The 13,470-nt window shown below is 41.5% G+C and overlaps 1 protein-coding gene across 1 annotated transcript in view; it reads left to right on the top strand.

Annotated features, from left to right (window-relative positions):
• Positions 1–13,470, top strand: part of LOC125464825 (parkin coregulated gene protein) — a 288,676-nt gene that overhangs the window by 241,271 nt on the left and 33,935 nt on the right. The window lies entirely within an intron of this gene.

Raw genomic sequence — 13,470 nt, 5'->3', positions numbered from 1 at the left:
GACAACATTCAAAGTAACAGCTATGAAACTCTACCTTACAACAAAATCACCGCATCAGGACTGCTCATTTCCTCCAATGGACTGGATTTCACAAGATGCAAAAAGCCATGGAGCCAACCATGATCTGAAAGGGTGACCTTCACAATTTAGTGCTGGGAGCAGTATTATGTGATTCAAGTCAGGTCTTACAACCCTTTCTTCGGAAAAATCCTGCCTCGGAGAGATGTGGCCAATCTGGGTGCTGGGTGGTTTCTGTTGAGAAGCCAGGATCAGTGGTCACAGCTTGAACTGTGGGAAGCTTTAACACATCAAGGGGCACATATGTATAAGTCCGGAGTCAAGGGGTCTCAGCAAGGGGGTTGGCAGGAAAAAAGTGGTTCAGTGACAAAGTGCGCGGATGGAGGGGCATGTTCAGGAAGCTATATTTAAAAGGGGCGGGGGAATTATCTTTGTAGGTGGGCTGCCTCTAATGGGCCAAGGTGACACACAAAGGAGGATCCCCAACATGATCTGCAGCAAAAGCTGCCAGGCTTTCCATATGGTGGTGACCTTTACTTGAAGTGGGTAAAATAGCAATGGTGCAGATGGTGGGAAGAGTCCTTTCAGTTGCCAATAATTGGCTAATGAAGAGCCTCAATGGGCCTAAAGGTGGGTCATCCCATAAAATTCCAATCAGATCAGAGACAACCATGAAAGTAGTGGCAAGGTCTCTCATTGGAATTGAAGTATCTCACCCACCCTACAAGTGTACATTTGGGGATGGTTAAATCCAGTGCCATTTTTGGACATTATCTAGAGTTTAACATCCCCATTTTTGATGCACGGTAGCTTGCAGGTCCCAACACTTTCAGAATTCAGGTACCTAGGGTTGTCAACGTATGACAGGTCCTTGCCAGGTGCAACTCCAGTGTCAGAAGGTGATACCATGATCGATGGGAAGACCCAAACCCAAGCCCCGACCCCATGAGAGGTGGTGTTCGGCTGCCAAAGACAAGATTCAGTGATGGCAGTTAATTGATTTTTTTTGGATTTTTCACTGAAGGCAATGGCCTAGTGTTATTATCACTGGACTGTTACCCCAGAGACCTAGATAATGTTCTGGGAACCTGGGTTTGAATCCCACCCAAGCAGATGGTGGCATTTGAATTCAATAAATAACTGGAATTAAGAGTCTAATTTTGACAATAAATCCATTGCTGATTGTCAGAAAAGCCAGTCAGCTTCATTAATGTCCTTCAGGGAAGGAAACTGCCATCCTTACCTGGTCTGGCCTACATGTGACTTCAGACCCACAACAATGTGGTTGACTCTGAACTGCCCTCTGGGCAATTAGGGATGGGCAATAAATGCTGCCTGGCCAATGACACTCTCATCCCGTGAATGAATCAAAAAATTCCAAACCAACATGCCAGTTCTTTCTGAATCCAAGATGGGCAAAGCTGAACAAAATTTTGGGATAGCAAGGTGTACAGCTGGATGAACACAGTAGGCCAAGCAGCATCAGAGGAACAGGATTGATTTTAGACTAATCATCAGCAGTCCATTGAAATGGTGCTGATTAAATATCTCGAGGCCCAGGAATACCAACTGGACCTTATCCATCGCAAACCCTGACCAGACTAAATGTATTTAGAATTCGGCTCTGACATGGGCTCATAGCAAGAAAGCAAGGATCTGGCCAATTAGCAGTAGTCACATCAGAGCATAAGGAACAGGAGTAAGTGGACAGCACATTCAGTTAGACCAAGGCTCACCTTTACATCAACAAACCTGCTGTGCCTCCTTACACCACCATATCCAGGAGGAGAGGCAAATTGGCTCCACTTTTATCAACCTCCGCTGCTGGCTGTGACAAATGTTTAAATGTCATTATTGCACCCAGCTTTAAACTGTCTCCAGTTAAAATGTAGTTAAATAGTTTTTACTGTATCAATATGGAGTATCATTAATATCCTTGAATGAAAGAAAAAGCAGAAAGAGCAATTTTGTTACTCGCTAATCCCAAGTAGTAAAAACAAAACTGCATCACCAAATGCACATACATGCGCACACACGCAAACACACACACAGAGATCCACACACACACACACACACACACACACGCAAACACGCAGACACACACACACACACACACACACACACACACACACAGGCACATACTTAGGCACACACACACATATACGTACAAACACACACACACACACACACACACACACACACGTACAGTCACACAGACACACACACAGATTAGTTCATTTGTCAGTATAAATTTTGCAAAACCTGAAAAAGGCCTAAGACCAACATTTTTGGTTGGAAATGCCCTGTCCACCTCAGATTATGTATCTCAAAAGTTTGAGCACTGGGGAAGCCCATTATTTTGCTGCAAGAGTTATTTCACGCTGCCACTACGTGGGAGCAACACAAATGATGTGCACCACTAACAGGATGATGCTGCCAGGCCAATGTAATATTCTGCCTATGACACAAATGAGTAACGTAGTAAATGACTTTCAGTGTCAGTGTAATGCCAGGTACATAAGGCCGTACATTCTGCAGTCTGTTGGAACATATCAAGCAACAAATCTATTCAGCATTTGTAATAAGCGGAGGGACTGTGCCCAAGCAGCCCATATGTGCAAAATTGTTTCCAATATTAGACGTAATTCTGCAATTGGTCAACATTTGCTGCAGGGCCCTGACTGTGTGAAGGATTATGCTGGGAACTAATTTTGGATTGTCAGTCAGATTTGCACTGTGACACATTTTTTCTCTTCCTTTATTCATTAACAGGATGATGGCATCACTGGCCAGACCAGGCAGCATTTATTGCCCAGAGGGCAGTTCAGAATCAACCACATTGCTGTGGGTCTGGAGTCACATGTAGGCCAGACCCAGTAATGATGGCAGTTTCCTTCCTTCAAGGACATTAGTGAATGAAGTGGGTTTTCCTGATAATTGACAATGGATTCATGTTCATCATTAGACTCTTAATTCCAGATATTTTACTGAATTCATATTCCACTATCTGCTGTGACGGGATTTGAATACGGATCCCCAGAATATTATCTGGGTCTCTGGATTAACAGGGCAGCCATAATAACATTTCACTGTTACTTCCCCCTATTTGCTTATACTGGAAGTTACACACAGTAATGGGTCCCTGTGCGTTGCAAACAGAAAGAACATGTATACACACAGCATGCATTTCAACTCAACAAAACTGGTGGCAACCAGTTAGTGGCTCATATGTTGTGATAAAGCCTTGATCAATCAGATTCAACCTGCCTTGACTAAATTTTAAACAAAGTATGACAATTGAAATTTAAAACAAGTAATGCTGAGTAATAGCATTAGAGAACAAACATCATAAATGAACAACACTCACATGAACTGTGGTCACAGAACAGCACAGATAACACAGTGTGGAGCTGGAGGAGCATAGCAGGCTAGGCAGTATCAGAGGGGCTGGAAAGTTGACGTTTCGGGTTGGGACTCTTCTTCAGAAAACACAGAAAAGCAAACCTTTTCACACCCTGAGTTACAATCCCTAGCCCAGAGAGGGTTTCCTGCTGAGTCACAGAGTTATGTGATAAAAAGACATGCACGCAAGTGAAGCGGCAGAAGCCAAAGACAACACGGATTCTTGGAGCAAAAAGCAGTGAAGCCTCATGTTCTTGCAAAACGTCCCCCGGCTGAGTACAGTGCTAATGCAGCCTTCACCAGCAACATGAAAGGGATGTGGATAGAGAGAAAGACCATGGCGTGGAATTACAGAATGGATTTTGTCTCTAAAAGTCCTGGGAGAGAGAGATGGTGAAGTCTGGGAGAGGATTCATTTTTCCATTTCTGGGTAAGGGCAGGTGGCAGCACCAATACAATCATCAATGATTCAGAGACAGGGCTGTGGGAGTAGGCCCAAATCGGACTCCAACAAAGAATTGGCTGCAGGAACAGCACCTTATATTCCTCTTGGGAACCCTGCAGCCCAATGGTATCGATGTGGACTTCACCAGCTTCAAAATCCCCCCTCCCCACTGCATCCCTAAACCAGCCCAGCTCATTCCCTGCCTCCCTAACCTGTTCTTCCTCTCACCTATTCCCTCCTCCCACCTCAAGCCCCACCCCCATTGCCTAGCTACTAACCTCATCCCGCCCCTTTGACCTGTCCGTCCTCCCCAGATTGACCTATCCCCTCACTACCTCCCCACCTACAGGGTCCATCCCTGCATCTTTAACTTGTCTGTCTTCTCTCCACCTATCTTCTCTTCTATCCATCTTCTATCCGCCTCCCCCTCTCTCCCTATTTGTTTTGGAATCCCCTTCCCCTCCCCCATTTCTGAAGAAGGGTCTAGGCCCAAAACGTGAGCTTTCCTGCTCCTCTGATGCTGCTCGGCCTGCTGTGTTCCTCCAGCTCTACACCTTGTTATCTCACATTCTCCAGCATCTGCAGTTCCTACTATCTCTGAAAGAATGAGGCCCCATGAGGAATTGTATAGCCTGGCCTTTTATTTATGAGAAGTAAGATAAGCTAAAGGAGAAATTGCTCAATAAGAGAACACCCCCTCAAGGGACCCAGTTGCTTAGTAGTAATGTCACTTGGCTAGTAATCCAGGAATGCAGGCTAATGTTTTAGGGCTATGGGTTCAAACCCCACCACAGCAGATGGTGAAATTTGAATTCCACAAAAACTTGGAAATAAAAGCTGATTAAATCATGTTAATTGTCATAAAAGAAAATGCATCTGGTTCACCAATGTCCTTTAGGGAAGGAAATCTGCCATCCTCGCCTGGTCAGGCCTACATGTGACTCCTGACCCACAGCAATGTGGTTGACCCCTAATGGCCCTTAGGGTAATAAATGCCAACATCCCGTAAGCAATGTGGGGAAAAGAAAGACTCAGCCGGTCGAAGGAGGGATAGGTAGGAAATGCTTGGGTTTAAATTACATAACTGTCTCCAGTTCTGGGTGAGAGCGGGACACAGCACCAATTCAGTTGTTGATGTGTCCAAATGAAAAGTTGGAGGAGGGTCCCAGCCAGAACGTTCCATTGAAGGGTGTGCAGGGTTGGGGGAGTATGAGTAATAGAAAATATCTGGCTTACTGAATCATCGATTATTTACATAAACCTGTTGGCCCAAGTCCAAACAGGGAGTGATAGCTCCTAGCAAAGAACTATTTGCCCCATGATGAGAAGAGATTCAAAGCCCCTATCTACTTTTCACTTGTTGGCTGCTCAGTTAAACGTGAAAAGTCAATTTATTCAATGCAGTTCCATCAGTTAGTAAGAAACTGCAGTCACTTTTCAGAAAGAATTATCTGTACTGAATGGGTGTCATTTGTATTCAGCTTTTAATGATTTATGTTAAAAGTGACTTGTATTTCAGTAACTGGAGTGATATACATGCTGCAATAAGTGAGGGTGTGGGCTATTGCCTGGGGCAGTGCCAGCAAAGCCCAGCATTACAAGACTCTAAAGAATGCCATTTTGGTTCTCATGAAAGAGAACTTCAGTCCTTGCATGTAAAAGCTAATCTTAAAGTTGAAAGGACCGTGGCCCCAGTATGTCAGAAATGGTGTGTGATCTAATTCTTCAACACTCCCTATTGTCTACCACCTCTTTGTGACATTTGCATTTTGCATGTGATTGAATTTGAGAGATTCTGTAAAATTTATGAGGATATTCCTAATTCCATTGATAGCAGCAGACAATTCATCATCCTCTGACATATGATGTTAACTCTTCCCGCTCTACTGTGAGCTGCTTTCCTTGTGGCAGTGAGCTAGCTCACTGTTCAATCCATTTGCAGATGCAAAGTATCACAAATAACTTTCAATGTTGGGACACCACTGAAACCTTGGTGTAAACTTGGAGACAGTTTCTTTCCTTGCCTAGGGTGGCCAAAGCTATCGAAGAAAAGTTAATTTCACTTGCTAATCATTACTTCAATTCATGTAGTTTTGTGCAGTTCTAGAATCCCAAAACTAGTTCCTGTATAATCATGTGACAACTCCTGCTTAAATGGTAAATAATTATATATTTGGGTAGCAGGTTAGAGCAGAAATTCACACTTATGCAATGCCTCAAACTTAGAAAACTGTCTCAAGGTGCATCATAAAGATGGAATCAAAAATCAGCTACCAGATAATGCTAGATATTTTGTTGAACCTGCTTTGAACACTTGTTCAACTGTAACATTGCTCCCCTCTTGAGTTCTTGCCTGAAGGTTAGACATGCCTAAAGTAGGTCAAATCTGCACCACCACAGACAGGGCCAGAAGGAAAGTCAGCTGCTGTTTTTACCATATTCCAAATTCTTTCACAAATGAAATCTCCGTCTGTGAAACAGCAACTGTCTTCAACATTAATCTAAAACAAAGAAATTGTCTCTCCTTATTTAGGTGCCCCTGCGCCTGACTGTGTTCTGTTTTCAAGTGAGCCCATGCTGCTTATTAGAAAACTCTATGGTAAGATCAGGGAATCATTCATTAAACTGCTCTCTTTACAGTCTATCAAAATCCAATGCTATGACTCTCTCCCCTTTCATTTGTGTGACAGTCCTCAATTTGTTTTTACAATTCCATTTATCATGCTCCTCACATTTCCAGGAGTTGACATTGGCAGGGAAACGTTCAACAGATGAATGCAAATTTGGAAACTGCATCTTGTTGTAGGTCAATTCACCACAATATCTTGGGCAAACCAGTAAATAAGTAGGAACCCAAAGTTCATAGACCATTAACATCCAACTACAGTCTGGGTTGTATTACTTCTCTATTTTTAGGGGAATAAATATTCTGTACATGCTAAGTTTAATATGAAATTTAATGTGAGAACCAAGCCCAAAGAATTTTTTTGTACACATGTTGTATTTGCAATGATTTTGACACAATGAGCTACTTTATATCTCTTAACCTTGTCTATACTTTGCCAAGCTAGAGTGTGGGGGTCCCAAGGGAAACCCAGCGATCCCACAAGAATATCAAATTTCTCTCAGTCTGTCTTGGATTTCTTTATTTTTCTCCCTTGTTGTCTCATTAGCATTTCTCTTGCTGTTCACTATTCAGAAAAGGATTTTCTTCATTAGTAACACTGCCTTTAGGCATTTGACAGGCTTTCAAATACAGAATAAGCCCAAATTCTAAAGGCTCCAATGCTGAAAAATGTAAGGTTGAGATTTTTCACTAATATGATAGGTGAAGACTCAGTGATAGCTGGTTAACTTTTTGTATCTATTGGAAACCCTCTTAAGCCACAAGTGAATAGTGAGAATTAGAACATAGAACATAGAACATAGAACAGTACAGCACAGAACAGGCCCTTCAGTCCACGATGTTGTGCCAACCATTGATCCTCATGTATGCACCCTCAAATTTCTGTGACCATATGCATGTCCAGCAGTCTCTTAAATGACCCCAATGACCTTGCTTCCACAACTGCTGCTGGCAACGCATTCCATGCTCTCACAACTCTCTGTGTAAAGAACCTGCCTCTGACATCCCCTCTATACTTTCCTCCAACCAGCTTAAAACTATGACCCCTCGTGTTAGCCATTTCTGCCCTGGGAAATAGTCCCTGGCCATCAACTCTATCTATGCCTCTCATTATCTTGTATACTCCAATTAGGTCCCCTCTCCTCCTCCTTTTCTCCAATGAAAAGAGTCCAAGCTCAGTCAACCTCTCTTCATAAGATAAGCCCTCCAGTCCAGGCAGCATCCTGGTAAACCTCCTCTGAACCCTCTCCAAAGCATCCACATCTTTCCTATAATCGGGCGACCAGAACTGGACGCAGTATTCCAAGTGCGGTCTAACCAAAGTTTTATAGAGCTGCAACAAGATCTCACGACTCTTAAACTCAATCCCCCTATTAATGAAAGCCAAAACACCATATGCTTTCTTAACAACTCTGTCCACTTGGGAGGCCATTTTAAGGGATCTATGTATCTGCACACCAAGATCCCTCTGTTCCTCCACACTGCCATGAATCCTATCCTTAATCCTGTACTCAGCTTTCAAATTCGACCTTCCAAAATGCATCACCTCGCATTTATCCAAGTTGAACTCCATCTGCCACCTCTCAGCCCATCTCTACTGTCTTCTTTTCTTAATTACCAACAACCTTCTTAAACCCCACCTCCTGCACCCTTCACCCTCACATCCAACAAATATGAATTGCTCACGGACGTTCTTGTCACTGAGGATGAGGCCATCTATTCAGGCATGTCCATGTTGCTGTTTTACCTCCCATAAGGATCACCACCAGCAGCCCCAGCACTGAAGATTATTTTTAGTGTTTCTCTCCTATTCCCCATCTTGCTTCTTGACTTGCATATTAGCTGGCATTATGCATCTTCCCTCTGAAACCCCTGTTGTTTTTCAAATCCTGTATGTTGGAGTTGGGAAGACAAATGCGATATTAGCATTCATTTCAAAGAGAACGAGAATACAAGAGCACAGACATACTGCTGAGGCTGTCTAAGATTGTAGTCAACCAGATTTGGAATATTGTGAACTGTTTTGGGCTCTGTATCTAAGGAAAGATATACTAACTTTGAAGGAGGTCCATACAAGGTTTACAAGAATGATCCTGGGAATGAAGGGCTTCTCATATGGGGAGCAGTTGAGGACTCTGGACCTGAACTCCATTAAATTTAGAAAGATGGGGGTGAGATCTCATTGAAACTTACAGAATACTGAGAGGCCTGGATAGAGTGGACATGGAGAAGATGTTTTCACCAGTAGGACAGACTAGGACCAGAGGGCACAGCCTCAGAGTGAAAGGATGACCGTTTAGAACTGAGATGAAGTGAACCTGTGGAATTCATTGCTGCAAAAGGCTGTGGAGGTCAAGTCATTGACTATATTTAGGACAAATATATAGGTTCTTGATTAGTAAGGGGATCAAGGGTTGCGAGAAGAAGGCAGGAGAATGGTGTTGAGAAACACAGCATCCATGATGGGGCAGACTCAGTGGGTCAAGTGGCCTATTTCTGCTCCCACATCTTATGGTCTTACGGAAACTACAGTTCCTTCTTCGACATCGCTTTCCAGTCCAAAGTCCTCAAATGTGTTATCACATCCAAAATGCATGCCCATATTTTTTGCAACTCATTTCACTATATTTGCAGCGCAGAATCCAGGCATTTGGGCCAACCAAAATGTCCAAGTGTTTATGATCCACCTGAAATTTCTTTCATCCTCCTTCTACACCCCATCACATTTCCTCCTAAGCTTTTCTCCCACATCTTCCCTCAGTGGAAGCCAACTCAACAGTTCTTTATGGTAGCCAGTTCTACATCATAACTTCTGTCTAGATAAAGTGGATAAAGAACTACAGGTGCTGGAGATGATAAACAAATAAAAACTGAAAGTGTTGGAGAAACTCAGCAGGTCTGGCATCATTTGTGGAGACAGAAACAGAATTAATGTTTTGAGTCCAGTGACACCTCTTGAGAAGAAAGTGATATGGAAAGGAAGGGGCACTGGATTCAAAACATTAACTCTGTTTTGCTCCTCAGATTTTGAATTTCCAGCAATTTTTGTTTATGTTTTCTCTAGATACAGTTGTTTCTCCCAAGTCCCCAATACATTTATTAATCTCGATCTTATATTTAGCATTCCTGGTTTTGCTCTCACTCAGAAATGGAAAGATCTTTGCTACAGCTATCCAATCAAATCTTTTCGTAATCTTAAGGATCTTTATCAGGTTACTCCTCAGTCATCTCTCTACAAAAGATTGGTCAAGCTCACCTGATGACTATAACCTTGTAGTTCTAGGTTTAACCTGAATAATTCTTCTCTACGACTTGACCACTGCGTCTATATCCTTTTGTAATGTAGAGTTCGGAACTATTCACAGCTCTCCAATTGTCGTCCATCAAATCTACCTGTCTTCAATTTCTTCTTGAATCCCAGTGCTTTGGATTTTTTTTCTAAAAATCCCAATTAAACGACAACTCTGGTTTCGGCACTTTCTGTATCGTACCCTTCTCTACCATCCATCTGCTAACCCTTTTAGACATTTACTTTCCTGGTTTCTACCAGCAATACATACCAGCTCACATCTATCGCTACTGAAGTTTTTTTTTGATTAATTCATGGGATGTGGGTGTTGCAGACAACATCAGCATTTATTGCCCATCTCCGATTGTCCAAGGGCAAAGAATCAGCTGTGGGTGTGGGAGTCACATGTTGGCCAGATCAGGTAAAGATTGCAGACTTCCTTCATTAAAGGACATTAGTGAATGGAGTGAGATTCGAAGAAATCAACAAAGGTTGACTGATTGCTACAAGGCATGTTTTCAATTCCAGACTTATTGATCGATTGAATTTAAATTCAACAATGGTGGTGGGACTTGAACTCATGTCCCCAGAGCATTCTACTCAGAAGAAGAGTCATATCAGACACAAACATTAACTCTGTTTCTCTCTGCATGCATGCTGAGTTTCTCCAACATTTTCCATGTTTGTTTCAGATTTCCAGTATCTGCGGTATTTTGCCTTTCTTGCCAGACCATTAGCCGGTCCTTTGGTTTGTTAGTATGGTGACACTACCACTGCAGACATGTGTATCTGCTTGAGATCTGCAGCTCTTGCATAAATGATCAAAATGAAGAACAATATTTCAATCAATCTTTCACATCTGTGATATACAATGGAGAACAGTATTTCCTAAACTATTTCCTTTTGTATTGTGACTGCCATAAGGAGACTTGTCATCAGGAACTTTGAGAGGAGGGTGTGGGGTTTTGGGAGCAGGGACCTATTAGAATGGAACCAAGCTGTTATAACTTGATCAGAGCTCAACAGCAGCCACTCACTGCCTCTAGGTTCAGGAGCTGAAAGTTTCAGCTCAAAACCTTAGTTGGGCTCCCAACCTCCACATTTGGAAGCCCTGATATAGAACAAACAATGAGAAAACATCATGGGAAAATATCATGTAAGAAGACAGTTTTACACAGCAGAAATGCTTGTCATAAAGGTGGAACACAAGCTTCACGCTTCCGTAGTTATAAATCTGAGTCTCAATTAAGAATGCTCAAAGCTTCTGTTTCCAATGCACAGCTGGCCAAGGGAATGTGCAAAATTATTTTCTACTATGTAACAGTATAATGAAAATTTGCTGCAGCAATTTATTTTTGATGGTTAGCGTTCTACAAGTTCTGTTTTGCTCCTTGAGAATTGGCTGCGAAGTTATTAGAAGACAGGATTCCAAAAAGCAAATGTGGATGTTATTGATACATCAAGCTTGTTTGTTCTATCTGCAGACGGTTTAACCAGTGGCTCATAGATGTTAAATTTAACTTCTGCATGCCAAAACTAAAAGTAAATGTTGTGCATGCATTGAGAAAACTGAAGCATATCAACTGCATCACTCATAATAGTGTCATGTGATGAGACATGGGCCATTTTGTGTAATGCAAAAGTGGTTTCTTTCTTACTGATTTTTTTTAATTCAACAAAATAAACTGCATTTAATAGAAACATTAAACTTAAAGAAGTCTTCTGTTATTGTGACGTTATGATTGTAACAACTTCTGAGAGATATGCAAAAGAAAGCCATTTTGGAAATAAAGATAGCTTCACATTAAAAGTTACACAATAAATTGATCTGCACTACTCAGGCTTAAAAGAGTAGCAAGAAAAAGGCATTAGTTACTCTAATACTGAAACACTGAACTTTGATCTTCACCCAGGTTCTCATTTTGCATCAAAGAACTTGTATCACCCTGCTATGTTTGCCTGGAGTCGAGGGTGTGTTCACAATGTGGCTACAGGAGCCTGTGACAAATTAATGTTTTTTTTCCATTGAGTGCAGTACTTATCAAAGTGTGGAATGTTGCCTGTGAAAGAATGAAATATTTTCCATTTCAAGAGCACAATTTTTGGATCAAGCCAGTTCAGGTTTTGGAAAGAATTGCTTGAGGTTTACAGCGTAAGAGCAGGTCAATCGGCCCAACTAGTCTGAGCTTGTGCTTATATTCCACATAAATCTTCTTTGATTTGTCTTCATCTAACCCATCCACAAAGTCCTTCTACTCCTTTCTCCATCTTGTGTTTATCTTGTTTCCCCTTAAAGGCATCAGCACTGTTCACCTCAACCATGAGCTGGACAATCTAAACACTCTCTGGATGAAGAAATTTTAGCGCTGGATTTGCTAGTAAATGCCTAAATTCATTTCTTCCAATTTTCAACTCAGTTACAAAACACACAGTAAGAAACAGAAAGAAGCTCCCTTGATATTGCTCTATCATACATTAGCACTATGCACCAGAGTTGATAGCCTACTGACTAGGTGGCACTGCTGCTGCTCCTGCACCCAACCACTTGTGGGTTCCCTAAGCGGCATGGAGTGCAGCATGAGGACAGAGTTAAACTATTTCTGCTCAACACTCTTCATTTATAATATAAGAGAAAGAGAATGGCATGAATGCAGTACTACAATGTTTAAAAGTTTGAAAGAAATCGAATTGTGCTTTCAAACTTTAAAACCAAAGTCATTTGTAAAGCAAAGATCATGATGGTAGTGAAGAAAATTGATGAATATTTATAATGTATTATAAATGATACAGGCTCAACACTGTTAAATTAATATATTCTGTTAGCTAAATGAATATGCATGAAGATTTAAATTATTAAGTAACTGCTCAATTAGGCAATGTTTAAAGTTTCATTGCTGTTTGTCTTCTAATTCCTTTACAATTCCCTGTTTGGTGAGTTGAATTATATTGAACACTCAAAGTGAAACAGAGTATCTGACTGTGAGTTTGAGCAACATTTAGCATCTTCAGTAGACAAATTGGCTTCTTGGTATTTTTGGCACAGCACATTTCTTGTGGCAAGAAATGTTTTAAAAGTGTGGTGCTACATTGATATGATAAATCTTTCCTGTTGTTATCTTGCTCTTTCTCTGAGTGAGTCAGACAGTTCAGCTGTGGAAATTGCAGCAGACTCCTTTACCTTTTCCCCTGGAACATAAAATCTTCCCTTCAGTCTCCTTGTGTACAATAGCACATGAAATACACCCGCAATTAATCTCTCACCAGTTTTATTTGTACTTTCTGCATTCTGAGTAGAAAGTATTTTCTAACCAGGTGTGATAATTGACTTTACAAAAGGCAAACATTTGAGAATGGTAAACTTATTTTATTCTCTGCTCAATTTTCTTTTCTAACTTGCCTGTCCTTTCCCTAGTCAGAGGCAGCACCATCCTTATGATAATAAAGAACACAGAAATGACTAGTAACGCTCAGCATGTTGGGAGAGAAACAGAATTTATGTTACAGATCTCTGGCCTTTTATCTGGACTGAGAACAGTTAGAAACGTAATGGACTGTGAGCAAACCAACGGAGAAAAGGTGGGGAAAAAGGACAAAAGGGGAAGGTCTGTAATAGGCTGGACAGCAGGAGAAATTAAAGGTTTGTGCCTGCACTTTCGGATTTGTAAAACTGTGTATTCATTTTTCAACAAG

This window comes from Stegostoma tigrinum, chromosome 24 (genome assembly GCF_030684315.1).
Source record: "Stegostoma tigrinum isolate sSteTig4 chromosome 24, sSteTig4.hap1, whole genome shotgun sequence".
Taxonomy (NCBI): domain Eukaryota; kingdom Metazoa; phylum Chordata; class Chondrichthyes; order Orectolobiformes; family Stegostomatidae; genus Stegostoma; species Stegostoma tigrinum.
Note: the sequence above shows the minus strand (reverse complement) of the source record. Positions and strands in the feature narration are given on the sequence as shown.